Below are 15,303 nucleotides of genomic sequence, written 5' to 3' on the forward strand. Positions count from 1 at the left end.
GTTCCTTCCTCTTGAATTTTTTGTAGTAGTCTGAGGAGGATAGGTTTTAGTTCTTCCTTGAATGTTTGGTAAAACTCCCCTGTGAAGCCGTCTGGTCCTGGGCTTCTGTTTGCTGGAAGCTTTTTGATGACTGCTTCAATTTCTTACATAGTTATTGGCCTATTGAGATTTTTAGATTCTTCCTGATTGAATTTTGGTAGGTTGTATTTTTCTCGGAATATGTCCATTTCCCCCAGGTTGTCTAGTTTGTTGGAGTAGAGTTGTTCATAGTATTTTTAAACAATCCTTTGTATTTCTGTGGTGTCTGTTGTTATTTCGCCTCCTTCATTTCTGATTTTATTTATTTGGGTCCTCTCTCTCTGCTTCTGGTGAGCCTGGCTATAGGTTCATCAATCTTGTTTATCCTTTCAAAGAACCAGCTCTTGGTTTCATTGATCTTTTGTAGTTTTTTTGGTCTCTATGAGTTGACATTTTATTATAGAGAAAGGGCGAATAGTGATATTAAAATATTTCTTCTAATTAATTTCCATTTAATGTGCACAAATCTGTGCACTGGGACACTAATGTTGAATAAAAGTTGTAAAGTGGACTACCTTGTCTTGTTCCAGTTTCTGGGGGAAATGCTTTTAATTTTCCCCCAATAAGTTTGATGTTGGCTGTACGTCCAGAGACATAGAAGCATGAAACAGACTGTCAAATCTCAGAGGGAAGGCAGGGATGGGTTGGTGGGAAGATATCAACTAAAGAATTTGTATGCATATATATGCATAACCCATGGACATAGACAGTTGTGTGGTGAAGGCCTTCTTGGGGGTGGGCTAGATGGGGTCAATGGGAAAAGAGGGGACAAATCAACAATAAAGATAAAAAATAAGAAATGATTGATCAAATCTTCATATTTATTTGATGGTACAATATGAATTCATTTGAATCAGAGATTTCACAATAATTAGTAATGATGATAATTTTATTCTTTCTTGGATATAACCTTAATCTACTTTGCTTTTACTTTTTTTAAAAAAATATTTTTATTGATTTCAGAGAGGAAGGGAGAGCGAGAGAAAAACAGAAACAACAACGATGAGAGAGAATTACTGATTCTGCCACCCCCCCGCATGCCTCCCAATGGGGATCGAGCCCACACCAGAAATTGAACTGTGACCTCTGGGTTCATAGGTCTATACTCAACCACTGAACCACGCCAGTCGGATGCTTTTACTTTTTAAAAATTAAAGTATAGTTAACATACAAAATGCTTTAACCAGTGACTAAATTTAATTTGTCACTACACAGAATCTAAACGTTTGATTATTATACTTGAACTAGGGGCCCAGTGCACGAAATTGGTGCACTGGGTGTGTGTGTGTGTGTGTGTGTGTGTGTGTGTGTGTGTGTGTGTGGAGTGTCCCTCAGCCCAGCCTGCCCCCTCTCACATACTGGGAGCCCTCAGGCATTGACCCCCATCACCCTCTAATCGCAGGATCGGCCCCTTGCCCAGGCCTGACGCCTCGGACAGAGGCGTCAGGCCTGGGCAGGGAACCCTCATTTCCCCCCATCACTGGTTCTGCCCCCAGCCCAGGCCTGATGCCTCTGGCCCAGGCGTCATGCCTGAGCAGGGGACCCCCAGACCCCTCCGATTGCTGGCTCTGCCCCTTGCCCAGGCCTGATGCCTCGGCCAGAGACGTAGACCCCCATCACCCTCCGATCACCTGATCGGCCCCTTGCCCAGGCCTGACGCCTCTGCCAGAGGTGTCAGGCTTGGACAGGGGACCCCCATCTCCCCCCGATCACTGGCTCTGGCCCCCGCCCAGGCCTGAGGCCTCTGGCCCAGGAATCATGCCTGGGCAGGGGACCCCCATCTCCCTCTGATTGTTTGCTCCACCCCCCGCCCAAGCCTGATGCCTCTGACCCAGGCTTCAGGCCTGGGCAAGGGGACCATCATATCCCCCCAATCCCCAGCTCCGCCCGCCACCCAGGCCTGATGCCTCTGGCCCAGGCATCAGGCCTGGGCAGGGGACCCCCAGCCCTCCGCCCAGGCCTGATGCCTCGGCCAGAGGAGTTGACCCTCATCATCCTCTGATCACCAGTCACCGGATCGACCCCTTGACCAGGCCTGAGGCCTCCGGCAGAGGTGTCAGGCCTGGGCAGGGGACCCCCAGCTCCCCGCGGTTGCAGGCTCCTCCCCTGCCCAGGCCTAACGCCTCTGGCCTAGGTGTCCGGCCCAGGCAGCAGGGACCCGCAGTGGCAGCGGCGGGGGGGCGCCGTGATCTCCTGCTCTGCCCCTGCCCAGGCCTAACGCCTCTGGCCTAGGCGTCCGGCCCGGGCAGCGGGAACCCGCAGCTGCACCGGCCCCGCGATCGTGGGCTTCGCTTTAGGCCCAGGCAAGGGGCCCCTAGCTCCTGGGACTGCCAGCTTCGACCGTGCCCAGCTCCCATCGCTGGCTCCACCCCTACTTCCTGCTATCACTGGCCAGGGCGGAAAAGGCACCTGATTCTCCGATCATGGCTGGGGGGCAGGGCAAAGGCGGCCCCAGGGCTCTTAGCTCCCCCCTGGGTTTCTTTTTTTTTTTTTTTATTTAATTAAATCTTTATTGTTCAGATTATTACATTTGTTCCTCTTTTCCCCCCCCCCATAACTCCCCTCCTCCCAGTTCCCACCCCACCCTCCGCCCTCACTCCCCACCCACTGTCCTCATCCATAGGTGCACGATTTTTGTCCAGTCTCTTCCCACATCTCCCACACCCCTTTCCCCCACAAGAATAGTCAGTCCATTCCCTTTCTATGTCCCTGATTCTATTATAATCACCAGTTCATTCTGTTCATCAGATTATTTATTCACTTGATTCTTAGATTCACTTGTTGATAGATGCATATTTGTTGTTCATAATTAGTATCTTTACTTTTTCCTTCTTCTTCCTCTTCTTAAAGGATACCTTTCAGCATTTCATATAATCCTGGTTTGGTGGTGATGAACTCCTTTAGCTTTTCCTTATCTGTGAAGCTCTTTATCTGACCTTCAATTCTGAATGATAGCTTTGCTGGATAAAGTAATCTTGGTTGTAGGTTCTTGGTATTCATCACTTTGAATATTTCTTGCCACTCCCTTCTGGCCTGCAAAGTTTCTGTTGAGAAATCAGCTGACAGTCGTATGGGTATTCCCTTGTAGGTAACTGAGTTTCTTTCTCTTGCTGTTTTTAAGATTCTCTCTTTATCTTTTGCTCTTGGCATTTTAATGATGATGTGTCTTGGTGTGGTCCTCTTTGGATTCCTTTTGTTTGGGGTTCTCCGCGCTTCTTGGACCTGTAAGTCCATTTCTTTCACCAGGTGGGGGAAGTTTTCTGTCATTATTTCTTCAAATAGGTTTTCAATATCTTGCTCTCTCTCATCTTCTGGCACCCCTATAATTCTGATGTTGGTACGCTTGAAGCTGTCCCAGAGGCTCCTTACACTATCCTCGCATTTTTGGATTCTTTTTTCAGTTTGCTTTTCCGGTTGGATGTTTTTTGCTTCCTCGCATTTCAAATCATTGACTTGATTCTTGCGCTCCTCTGGTCTGCTGTCGGGCGTCTGTATAATATTCGTTATTTCAGTCCGTGTATGCTTAATTTCTAGTTGGTTCCCCAATATAAGATCGAGGGTCTTATTAGTTTTCGTGTAGATCTCATTAAGTTTATCGGCAGCTTCTAAACAGTTCTTGAGAGACCTTAAAAGTGTGGTTCTGAACTCTATATCTTCCATTGACAATTTTGTCCTGTTTCTTTGTCTCCGCATTTTGTTATGCTTCCTTGGTGTACCCCCTAGTGGTCTTTGTTCGCAGTCTTATAGTTAAATCTTGATTGTTGTAGCTAATTCTAGGGAGGGTTTGACCTCCAGGCCAAGTGGCTATGAGAATCAGCTGTGTCAGCAGTGAGAGAACTTCTGTCCTCTAGGGAGGTGCTAATCTAGCCTTTGCCTGAGGCTATCCGGCAAATGCCTCTGTGCAGGGCTTGGGCGGGGCGGGTCGCACAGGATCAACAGGGTGGGCCGGAGAGAGCAGTTATGGTGGCTCTCAGTCCTGTCCCCAGGGGCTCTGCCTCTCTGAGTCCCAGCACCCGCTGCAAAGCTCGGAGAGAAAGCTGCACTCGCTCTGACCGAAGCCAGACAGTCCCGCTTCTCCCGTTTGAGTCTGGGTCCCTAAAGACTCTCCCGGATCTGGTGCTCAGAGTCTGCGACTCCCTCCCGATTGAAAACAACAACCGCGCCCTCCGCCGCCACCCTGCTCCGCGCACTCCGCACCTCAGAATTTGACTTCAGCACTGCGCCTCCTCTGAGTGTCCGTATGCGTTTCTCTTTCCTCCTAGTTGTAGGACTTCCACTCAGCCAGCGTTCCTGTGGTTCTGGGTGATGTCCCTTCCGTTTTTTGGTTTCACTTTTGAAGTAGTTGTTCAAAGCAGCAAACTCCGGCGTTAACCTATACCGCCATCTTGGTTCTCTCCTCTGGTCTGTCCCCCCCTGGGTTTCTGATCACTGTCAGTGGCAGGGGGCTTCTTCCTGCTTTCCCTTTTGCCTCCCTGCATTGTGCCTACATATGCAAATTAACCACCATCTTGTAGACAGTTAACTGCCAATCTTAGTTGGCAGTTAACTGCCAATCTTAGTTGGCGGTTAATTTGCATATAGCCCTGATTAGCTAATGAAAAGGGTAGCGTCGTACGCCAATTACCATTTTTCTATTTTATTAGTGTAGATTTGTAAGCCTTCTAGAGACCCAGCCTTTTTAAATAAGAGGAAATGCTTTTAAAAAGTATTCCTCAGGAAGTTCTTTAAGTAAGACTTAAAAAATGTGAAAAGAAGAAAAGAAAAAAGAACTAAAATTGATCCCAGTGTTCAATATTAAAAGTAAGAACAGGGATTCCTAAATCTTGGCTTGGATACATCATTATCAACAGATAATATTTACTTAAAATATAGATTCTCAGGCATTACTGTATACCAATTAAGTAAATATCTGGGAGATGGAATCCAGGAACTTATATTTTAAGTAAGCTTATCTGGTGGTTCTGAAAAACCCAAAAAATCTAATTCAGGATTAATGTCGAAGAACTTTCATGTAGTCTTATTCAAATTCATAAAAGCGTCAATAGAGGAAACTTAACATACACAGGAAAAGCAGGTGCTTGCTCTCAGTGGTGACCTGCTGGGCAGAGATCCACACCCTCCTAGGACAGGGTCTCTTCTGTATAGGGGGTTAATAGTAAAAGCATATGGTGGGTAATCACATAGACCACAAGAAAGAACAATGCATTTCTAAGTTAACGAATAACATCAGGCCGTTACTCACATTGTATACATCCATTAACCTCCTTCCTGGGGCCTGACGTTATCTTTGGGCGGGATTCCGGCTTTCTGGGTAGTCAGCCTAATCTGAGGCTACAGAGAGTTAAACAGTCACAGAAGGTTAAAGAGAGAGTCTAACATTGCCCAGATGCCTTTACTGCATTTCTTAGCTCCCCTACAACCTCTAATTCTTAAACTAGTCTATTGCTCATCAGCCACAGGGAATTTGTGATGGTTCTATTGCCACTTTTGGGTTTAGTTGTAAAAGATGGGAAAAGGAACAAGGGACTATTGGCTCAATGCTTCTCATCCTTTTTTTCTGCCATATTATACCTCAGGGTTGTGACAGATTCCTATACATAATGATTATTTACTGTGACAGTGTCCCTCAGAAGAAGGAATGTGTGTATAGAGAAAGGGTGCTTAAAATCTTAGCTATGTTTAATTAAAAAAAGCCATCCAGGTGATTTTGATATCTCCTCACCTTGAGAGTCATTGATGCACAAGATTACTCAGATGATGTATGACAATAGAATGAAGAAATAACTTTTTTTCAGTTAAAATTTAAGTTGCAGAAAGTGAAGTACAACGTGAAAAGTTTATCATTCCTAAATGTAAAATAATAGTACATTCTGAAAGTTCTTCTATATGGGTGTTGAATTGTAAATATCAAGAGAGGAGTAATGAGTTTGCTTAATTTAGCCGTGTGGTAAAGTATCAGTGTGGCATAGGTCTTAGAAACTGTATCTGTATTCATAGGGTAGATTTTAGTTTCTTTTAATTTTGTAAAAATGAGATTGATAAATTTGGAGTATGTAATGGTGGCATATCAATGCTCAAATATGAAGAACTTTATTTAGATAATTAAGCATCAAAGTACATCATACTTGAATATTATCCAATCTCAAATGGATTGTTAATAATCACAGTTTATTTCCATTGACTTGAAAAGTGGCTGAGCTATAAATTAAAAATATTGTGTAAAAATTATATATGAATACACACTTTCCTTTTAAAGTTCTACCTTTTAGGAATAGATTGTGTGAGTATGTACGTAAATGTAAATATAATGTATATTTGTGTGTATATAAATTATGTGTAGATATATGTGTGTGTGTATTTTGGGAGAAGTTAAATTGAAGTTACTGGCTCTATCACTGAATTAACTAACCTCCAGTGTACCTTTTTGATGATGCTAAAAAAATGCCTATCACCAAGATAGTTTTTATTATCAAGCAACTTGGAAATGTCCATTTTAATGAGGGAAAATTATTGGCATATTTCTTTATTTTCAAAAAATTAAGGCAGCTGATTATGCCCATACTTTAAAAGCTGTGTGGATAAAAAGCAATGGCAATTTCCTTTCTAATTATCAAGCTATATACAAAGGCAAATATTTGAATCTTCTGAAAAGACTAGTAGGGATTCAGCATTTCAGTCCAGTGGAAATGAAACAGCCCATAGGACTATGATGCCAAAAAAACCATATGTGCTGAAGGAGGGTAAACACTGCCTTATCTAGATTCCGCCCCTTGCCCTAATTAAACACCAAGGCTGGCAGGAATATATTCTTCCTGCACCCACTATAATTATCATACAATCCTAAAATTGTGTATCTTTGGTCCAAAAAACAAAGGGTGCAATTTTAAAGTAAAGTGAAACACTGCAGTGAGATTTACAGAACTGAGAATGCTAATTAATAGATTATAGTGAGCTAGCAGTGGGCCCTTATTAAACTCTGCATTCATTATACCCTCCATAGCCCTCAAGGCCAGACATTTTCCACTTTACAAAGGATACTGGTTTAATAGGATTTACAATAATGAAACAAATTTCTCCAATTCAATTTGAAACTGGGAATTTAGATGCATTCTAAATGTTTGATTTGCTTGGGCCACAGAGATCTTGGTCTAGAATCCTATCAAAAGTAAAGACACATTTTTTAGAGTTGTCTAATGTGTATGGTTCATTATTATGAAGTTTTTTTGGGAAGATTGTTTCTAAAATAAATATCCAACTGTTTTTATATCTCATACTCCTTTTGTTTCTGAACTTTCAAATATTGGTGGTTGGAGACATGGAACAACATATGTTTTAACAGGAAAGGCCTTTTTTTCTTTTTTAAAATTGACAATGAGGAAGGCTTTTCGTATTTACATATTTGCTTGATGAAGAATAAAAATCCAGTTGTGAACTTGCTTGAATGGCAAAGCTAAGGCTTTGGATGATTTACATTTTTATTTTATTCTAACCAACAGATAACAAGATATTGTCATACTTTTTTATTATTTTGCTTTATAATATTTCTATATGTTGAGTTTAGCTGGAAGCTTATTTTAAAAATAATTATTTTAAAGCACTTTCATTGGAATTTTGAATACGTTCTGTTTAATATTATATTGTGGCAAGTAAGTTTAATATTTCGCTTTGTGTATTTTTTTTGTTCTGGAGTCTGATTTTATTCAGGATTCAGGTTTTTTTATTTTGGTTTTACTTATTTAGGGATAAAATTAAGAGAATTTCAAGTTCAGAAATACAAAAAGAGAAATTTACCCTGTGTGAATCTTTGTTTTGTCATTTTTCTCACTGCTCGGACATAGGTTACTATTAACATTTTTATAATTTTAGGTTGTAACTTGGTTTGTCACATGGTGAAAGCCATTATTATTTGAATTTTAGCTCTTTCACGAGGTTGCTAATTATTTCACTGTCATTTAAAGTCTGATCTTTAACTTTTATGTTTGGCAATTCTGATAACAGAGATGAATTGTGAATGGTTATTCAGAACATTGTGCATAAATCAGTAGGCTAATTTATTTTCCAGATTGATTTGATCTTTTTGGTGTTCTAGATATGAGATATGTTAAAGGCATTATGCAGAATGCCCTGAGAAAATTAAATCCTATGTAAAATAGCTATGTCCCTATTGGGGAGTTAATCATTTTGAGAAGTGAAATTTGTTCGTGTATGACTTTTATTAGACAAATTTAAAAAATTCACAGTTATTAATATTGCTTCTTGTCTCATCAGAAAAGTTTTTTAAGTATTGGTAAGCTGTCAAGCTCACCAGTTTCCCAAATTTTCAAGTTTTCCCAAAGATACAAGTTTCCCACAATTCTAATTTTCATTTGAAAGCTCACATTTTATCATTGGCAATAAATATTGCAAGTTACTGTTTTTGAAGTGACAGGTTTGTTTCATTAATTTATTTAAAAAATCAGCTTTATACCCGAGACTGAATAATCATAGGTTGTCACTTCTTTTAAATTAAAATGATGTTCACTGAGACACCCATTGTATTTCATTATGTAGCACAAGTGCTTTATGCCTCTTTGAAGGTATTAGTTGAGCAAAGAGAGACCTGAATGTTGTGACTGGGATAAAATGTTATCCCAGGTAGAAGAGACTATAAGTCTAAAGGAGTTTTCTGACTCTGATAAGAGGTTGCCACTAAGGGTCTTAAATAGATTATTCTTTTGCAAATGTCCCTCTTCTTTAATTCAGTCCTAGGGGTCCAGTGCATGAATTTGTGCACCTTGAAAGGAACTGTGGGCTGCGAGGCTGTGGTGGGCACAGGGGCGGGTCTTGGCCCATCCTCTGTGCCCCTGCCCGGCCCCCCCTGCCATGGTCCCCTGTCTGCTGGCAGCCCCGCTCCCGCTGCCGCTGCTCCCACGTGCTGACAGCGCCGGCCCCGCACACACCTGCTGATGGTGCCAAGCGCTGGCTGTGGGTATGAGTGGTGGCTGCCGGCCTCGATCGCCTCTTAGGAGCAGGGGGAGGTGGAGAAACCCTGAGGGGTGATTGGGCTGCCAGCCGCTGCTCACACCCACTGACGGCACCCAGTAGTCAGGGCCGGCACTGGGCGCCGGCATTGGGTCCAAGTGGGGCCAGTGCTGGCAGCAGTTGCGATCACCAGGTGGGATTGTGACGTGTGGGAGCAAAGAATTTTCAGTAACCACCAGAGGCTCATCCCGATGACAGCGACTGGCGCCCTGCCTTGGTTTGGCGCCCCTGCTCACCTGCTCCACCATCCTGCTGTGGCCAACACACACCATGTTCCGTGCGTGGCCCCTGGTGGTCAGCGCATGTCATAGTGACTGGTTGTTTGGTTGTTCCACCGTTTGGTCTATTTGCATATTAGCCTTTTATTATGTAGAATTGTAATAAAATGTTATGGTTTCTGATATCAACAAGGTTTTTGCTTCTTTGCCATGGTTTAGGGAATTACACTATTTCTTCAATAATACTGAATAATGGGGAAAGACGGGATAAAACCTCATTGGTCAAAATTCAATCCAGGCTATCTACTTATATAAAAACCATGGGTGATGTTCATCATGACCGGGGTCTGGCTGGCGACCAACCGGAAGGAAGTCAGTCCTGCAGGGGTTGTCTTGGCAGTGGCTGCGCCCTCCCCCGAGCTGTTTCCTGGAGCTGTTTCCTGTAAGGGCGGGGTTTGAGGCAGGAACCCACACTCTGAGCGTGGAGGCAGATCTTTCTAAAGCAGCCGTGGGCAAACTACGGCCCGTGGGCCGGATCCGGCCCGTTCAGCTGTTCTATCGGGCCCGCGGAGCCGAAAGAGCAGAGGGTTCTCTTGCTCTCCCTTCCGCTCCTTCACCAGCAGCAGTGTTAACATGGCAACGTCGGGAAACACGGCTGCAGCTCCTTCTTCTGAGTCCAGTTTAAGAACCCATTGTGGCCCTCGAGTCAAAAAGTTTGCCCACCCCTGTTCTAAAGTGTGCCCAGCGCCAGCATGGCCAGGGGTGAACCTGAGTGGGGGCGGCTGAAAGGCTTAGAAAAGACAGATAAGACAATGAAAGCCAGGTCTCGGTGGGACGCTGCTTCTCTGAGAGACAGCGACCACGCCCACAGCCATGCCTTTATTTTATAGCAAATGCTACGAGGCAAAGTAAGGGCGTGACCAAGATGTTTACAACATTCTCCTGGGTTTCAATCCTACTCAACTACATGCACCTTAACTCTCTCAAGCCTACATCACTCAGGCACGTGGGACCACGTGTTTGGACCATAGGTTCAAGCTTACAACTACAGCTGTTGGCTATAATTGTGCTGGGAAGGCCCTGCCCTCCAAGCTGGGACTTGCAGGTGGCAATGAGAGGACTGTGCCCTCTCATCAGTCCAAGGCTTGAACCTGTCCAAAACACTGTAGCGGCTCCCCACAATAAAGTTTTAATTCTGTTTCTTTGTTACTAATGTTGTGGCCCTATCCCATAACAAAGAAACAATTTCCGGAGGATGAGGCCCAGGAATCAGGATTTTAAAAAGATTCCCAGGTGATTCTAATGTGCAGCCAATGTTGAGAACCACTGCTATGATTCCATTGATTCCACAGATGATGCTGAAAAGGAAAATTTTCCCATCGAATTTCTTAATAGTATTGCTCCTTTGGGAATGCCATGTCATAAATTAAAATTGAAAGTGGGTGCAATCGACACTGCGACTGGGTGGTGGGGGAGGGAGGCGGGTAGTGGGCTTTAGCGTCTTTTCTGGCGGCGGTAGATTTGAAGCTCTCTGCAGGACCGGACCCGGCAGGAGGAGACTGCGGGTGCAGGGCAAATCTCGCATCTTGACATATGCTACAGGGCTGAAAGGATTGGATAATTTTGCCCTTGATTTTTCTCTATTTAAAGATTGAAATATTGGAGCCATGGGAATAAAGGCTCAACGTCCTCGATGTTTTTTGTTTTGACATTGCCATTAATAATCAACTGGCTGGAAGAGTTGTCTTTGAATTATTTTCTGATGTGTGTCCCAAAACATGCGAGAACTTCCGTTGTCTTTGTACAGGTGAAAAGGGAACAGGGAAATCAACTCAGAAGCCATTGCATTATAAGAGTTGTCTCTTTCACAGAGTTGTCAAAGATTTTATGGTTCAGGGTGGTGACTTCAGTGAAGGAAATGGACGAGGAGGGGAATCTATTTATGGAGGATTTTTTGAGGATGAGAGTTTTGCTGTTAAACACAACAAAGAATTTCTCTTGTCAATGGCCAACAGAGGGAAGGTTACAAATGGTTCTCAGTTTTTCATGCATCATGTTGTTTTTGGGCAAGTGATTTCTGGTCAAGAAGTTGTGAGGGAGATAGAAAATCAGAAAACAGATGCAGCTAGCAAACCATTTGCTGAGGTGTGGATACTCAGTTGTGGAGAGCTAATTCCCAAATCTAAAGCTAAGAAAGAAGAAAAGAAAAGACATAAATCCTCCTCCTCATCATCATCCAGTGACTCAGATAGCTCAAGTGATTCTCAATCTTCTTCTGATTCTGAAAGTGCTTCTGAAGAGAAATCAAAAAAAGAAAAAAGAAACATAGGAACAATTCCTGAAAACACAAGAAAGAAAAGAAGAAGCGAAAGAAAAGCAAGAAAAGCGCATCTAGTGGAAGTGAGGCTGAAAATCTTGATGCACAACCCCAGTCTACTGTCTGTCCAGAAGAGATCCCTCCTATATCTGAAAATAGATTTCTAATAAGAAAAAGTCCTCCTAAAGCTGATGAGAAAGAAAGGAAAAACAGAGAAAGAGACAGAGAGTGTAATCCACTTAATTCCCAGCCTTCTTCATACCAGAGGTGACTTTTAGTTACTAGGTCTGTCAGGAAAATTAAAGGAAGAGGACCCAGGCGTTATCAAACTCCATCTAGATCCAGATCAAGGGATTGTTTCAGACGGAGTGAGACTCCACATTGGAGGCAAAGATGCAAAGAGCTCAAAGAATGAGAATATCAAGTGGTGAAAGATGGATCAAAGGGTCTAAGAGTGAGTTAAATGAAGTAAAAGAAAATCAAAGAAGCCCAGTTAGAGTAAAAGAGAAGAAAATAACTGATCTCAGTCAAGTGTCTGAGAGTCCAAACAGAAAAAGTGAAAAGGAAAAGAAAATAAAAGACCATAAATCTAACAGCAAAGAGAGAGATGTCAGAAGAAATTCAGAGAAAGATGGTAAGTATAATAAAAACAAGGTGAAGAAAAGGGCCAAATCTAAAAGTAGGAGTAAAAGCAAAGAGAAATCAAAGAGTAAGGAAAGGGATACAAAGCATAATAGACATGAAGAAAAGAGGATGAGGTCAAGGAGTAAAGAAAAGGATCGTGAGAATACAAAAGAAAAAGAAAAGTCTGATTCTAAAGGAAAAGATCAGGAAAGGAGTAGAAGTAAAGAGAAGTCTAAACAGAATAAAAAAGTAATTAGCATGATCATAATAAAAGTAAGGAAAAGGATAGGCTTGCACAGTCTAGAAGCAGAGAGCGTGATACAACTAAAGGCAAACACAGTTACACTAGTAGAACAAGGGAACGAAGCAGAAGTAGAGACAGGAGCAGAAGAGTGCGATCCAGAAGCCATGACCGTGATCGTAGCAGAAGCAAGGAGTACCATAGATACAGAGAGCAGGAGTACAGGAGAAGAGGAAGGTCACGGAGCCGAGAGAGAAGAGCTACACCAGGACGATCGAGAAGTACAGATAGAAAGAGAAGGAGAAGAGATTCAAGGAGCTCAGAGAGAGAAGAAAGTCAAAGCAGGAACAAAGAAAAATATAGAAACCAAGAAAGTAAGAGTTCACACAGAAAAGAAAATTCTGAGGGTGAGAGGAGAATGCACTCTAAAAATCGTGATCATAATAGTTCAAATGATAACAGGGATAAAAAGGCTGATAGAGATCAAAGTCCATTCGCAAAAATAAAACAAAGTAGTCAGGACAATGAATTAAAGTTCTCCACATTAAAACATAAGGAGGATGAGAAGACCAGATCCTCAGGGGAAAAAGAAAACCAAAAATCAAATGGTCAAGAAAATGACCATGTACATGATAAAAATAAAAAATTTGATCATGAATCAAGCCCTGGAACAGATGAAGACAAAAGTGGATGAGTGAGTTGTATAAACTTATTTCCATTCTGTCTCAAATTTTAAGTTTTAGAGACTTCCTGATGAATCTCCTTTATGTTGTTTCTCTTTTCTCATTGTTTTGGGTTGTTTATGTTTGTCCTTTATTTTTTTTTAAACATGGACTTTATTGAGTTGATCTTTTGATAATCTGCAAGCTGGATAATTTGTACTGCTAAAGTTTTAATAAACTTGAAATGAGAAAAAAAAAAGAAAGTGGGTGCAATCATTATGCTATTGAGAAATCTCAATATTAAATGGGGTCTTTGTAATGGTACCAGATTTATTATCAAAAGATTATAACCTAACATTATCGAAACTGAAGTATTAACAGGCTCTGCAGAGGGAGAGGCTGTTCTGATTCCAAGAATTAATTTGTCCTCATCTGACACTGGCCTCCCATTTAAATTGATTTGACGAAGGTTTCACGTGATGCCAGCATTTGTGATTACTATTAATAAATCACAAGGAAAAACTCTAGACAAAGTAGGCATATTCCTACCTGAACCTGTTTTTGCACATGGTCAGTTATATGTTGCTTTCTCTAGAGTTTGAAGAGCATGTGATGTTACAGTTAAAGTTCTAAGTACTTCATCACAAGGGAAATTAGTCAAGCACTCTGAAAGTGTTTTCACTCTTAATGTGGTGTACAGGGAGATATTAGATTAAGTTTAATCACTTTATCAGCCATTGTTTGCAGCACTGTTGTTTTTATATCATGTTTTTGTCGTTTTTATATCATGCCTCTGTTGTTATATCCTTTTGTTACTGTTCATTTATTAATAAATGTATATATTATTTTCATATACATTTTACTAATTTCCTTTCATCTCTCACACTTCTATTATAGAGAAAGGGCAAATAGCAATATTAAAATATCTCTGCTAATTAATTCCCTTTTAAAAAAATATATTTTATTGATTTTTTACAGAGAGGAAGGGAGAGGGATAGTTAGAAACATTGATGAGAGAGAAACATCAATTAGCTGCCTCCTGCACACTCCCCACTGGGGATGTGCCCGCAACCAAGGTACATGCCCTTGACCGGAATCAAACCTGGGACTCTTGAGTCCGCAGGCCGATGCTCTATCCACTGAGCCAAACCGATTAGGGCAATTCATTCCCTTTTAATGTGCACGAATTTCGTCCACAGGGCTACTAGTGTTAAATAATAGGAGAAAGCTTCGCTGTTCTAGAAAGCTGAAAGAGTACTACATCAAATTTTGGGATGAGTTTATCCATGGACATTCAATGAAAAATCCTGCTTTGAGATCCGGTGTTAATGGTTTTTGGCTGTGCAATCTAAGTTATTACCTGTGATTAGAGATGCCACCCTTTTTCTGGCAAGCCATGAAGGTGTTCATCTATTATTAAATACTAGTTTTAATGTTTAACATTTAATGTTTACTTGTTGATTTAACAAACATTGAGCTCCTACTTTGTATCATTATATTTTTCTGGTGAATTGTCCTAGCTAGAAATAAAGCTGAAAGCAGTGTGAAAACTTTAGAAAATGGTAACTTGCTTTTCTGAATTTTTGGACTCTTGAATTAAAATTAAAGTGACTCAGTGATTTAGAGTTATATATATATGTATATATATATATGTATGTATATATATGTATATATATGTATGTATATATATGTATGTATGTGTGTGTATATATATATATATATATATCTCCCATGTTCAAAGGCTGTTAAATCGCGTTGTTTACCCGTATCTTCAGAAAAAAAATCACTTCTGTCGTGGGAAACAACCTGCTTCCCTATTTATAATGGTCTGGCCCTCTAGCAATTTCAGCACGAAATTATAGCTAATTTGCCTATAAACGTCAGGTGGTCATAATAATCTGGCCACTCAGTGTATTTAAAGAATATGTATATTTTCTCCTGGATTTTTCTTTTCAAACTGTGACCTATTTAGTAGGATAAAATGGATGTGAGGATAATAGATTTCTGGAAATAAATTGTAACCCTTATTAGGAATATCGATGAAAGAAAGAGCTAGTTGAAAAAATGTCAAACGATCCAGTGTTTCTTTGATGATGTTTGTTTTTTGTTGATAGCATATTTCTTTGTCTTTGGAGAGGTTCC

At 41.3% G+C, this 15,303-nt stretch overlaps 1 protein-coding gene and 1 pseudogene across 16 annotated transcripts in view; both read left to right on the forward strand.

Annotated features, from left to right (window-relative positions):
• ERC1 (ELKS/RAB6-interacting/CAST family member 1) overlaps nt 1-15,303 on the forward strand; it is a 524,562-nt gene that overhangs the window by 39,109 nt on the left and 470,150 nt on the right. The gene's annotated exons all lie outside the window — the stretch shown is intronic.
• Nucleotides 10,830-13,424, forward strand: LOC132228085 (peptidyl-prolyl cis-trans isomerase G-like; annotated as a pseudogene).

Source organism: Myotis daubentonii, chromosome 2 (genome assembly GCF_963259705.1).
Source record: "Myotis daubentonii chromosome 2, mMyoDau2.1, whole genome shotgun sequence".
Taxonomy (NCBI): Eukaryota; Metazoa; Chordata; class Mammalia; order Chiroptera; family Vespertilionidae; genus Myotis; species Myotis daubentonii.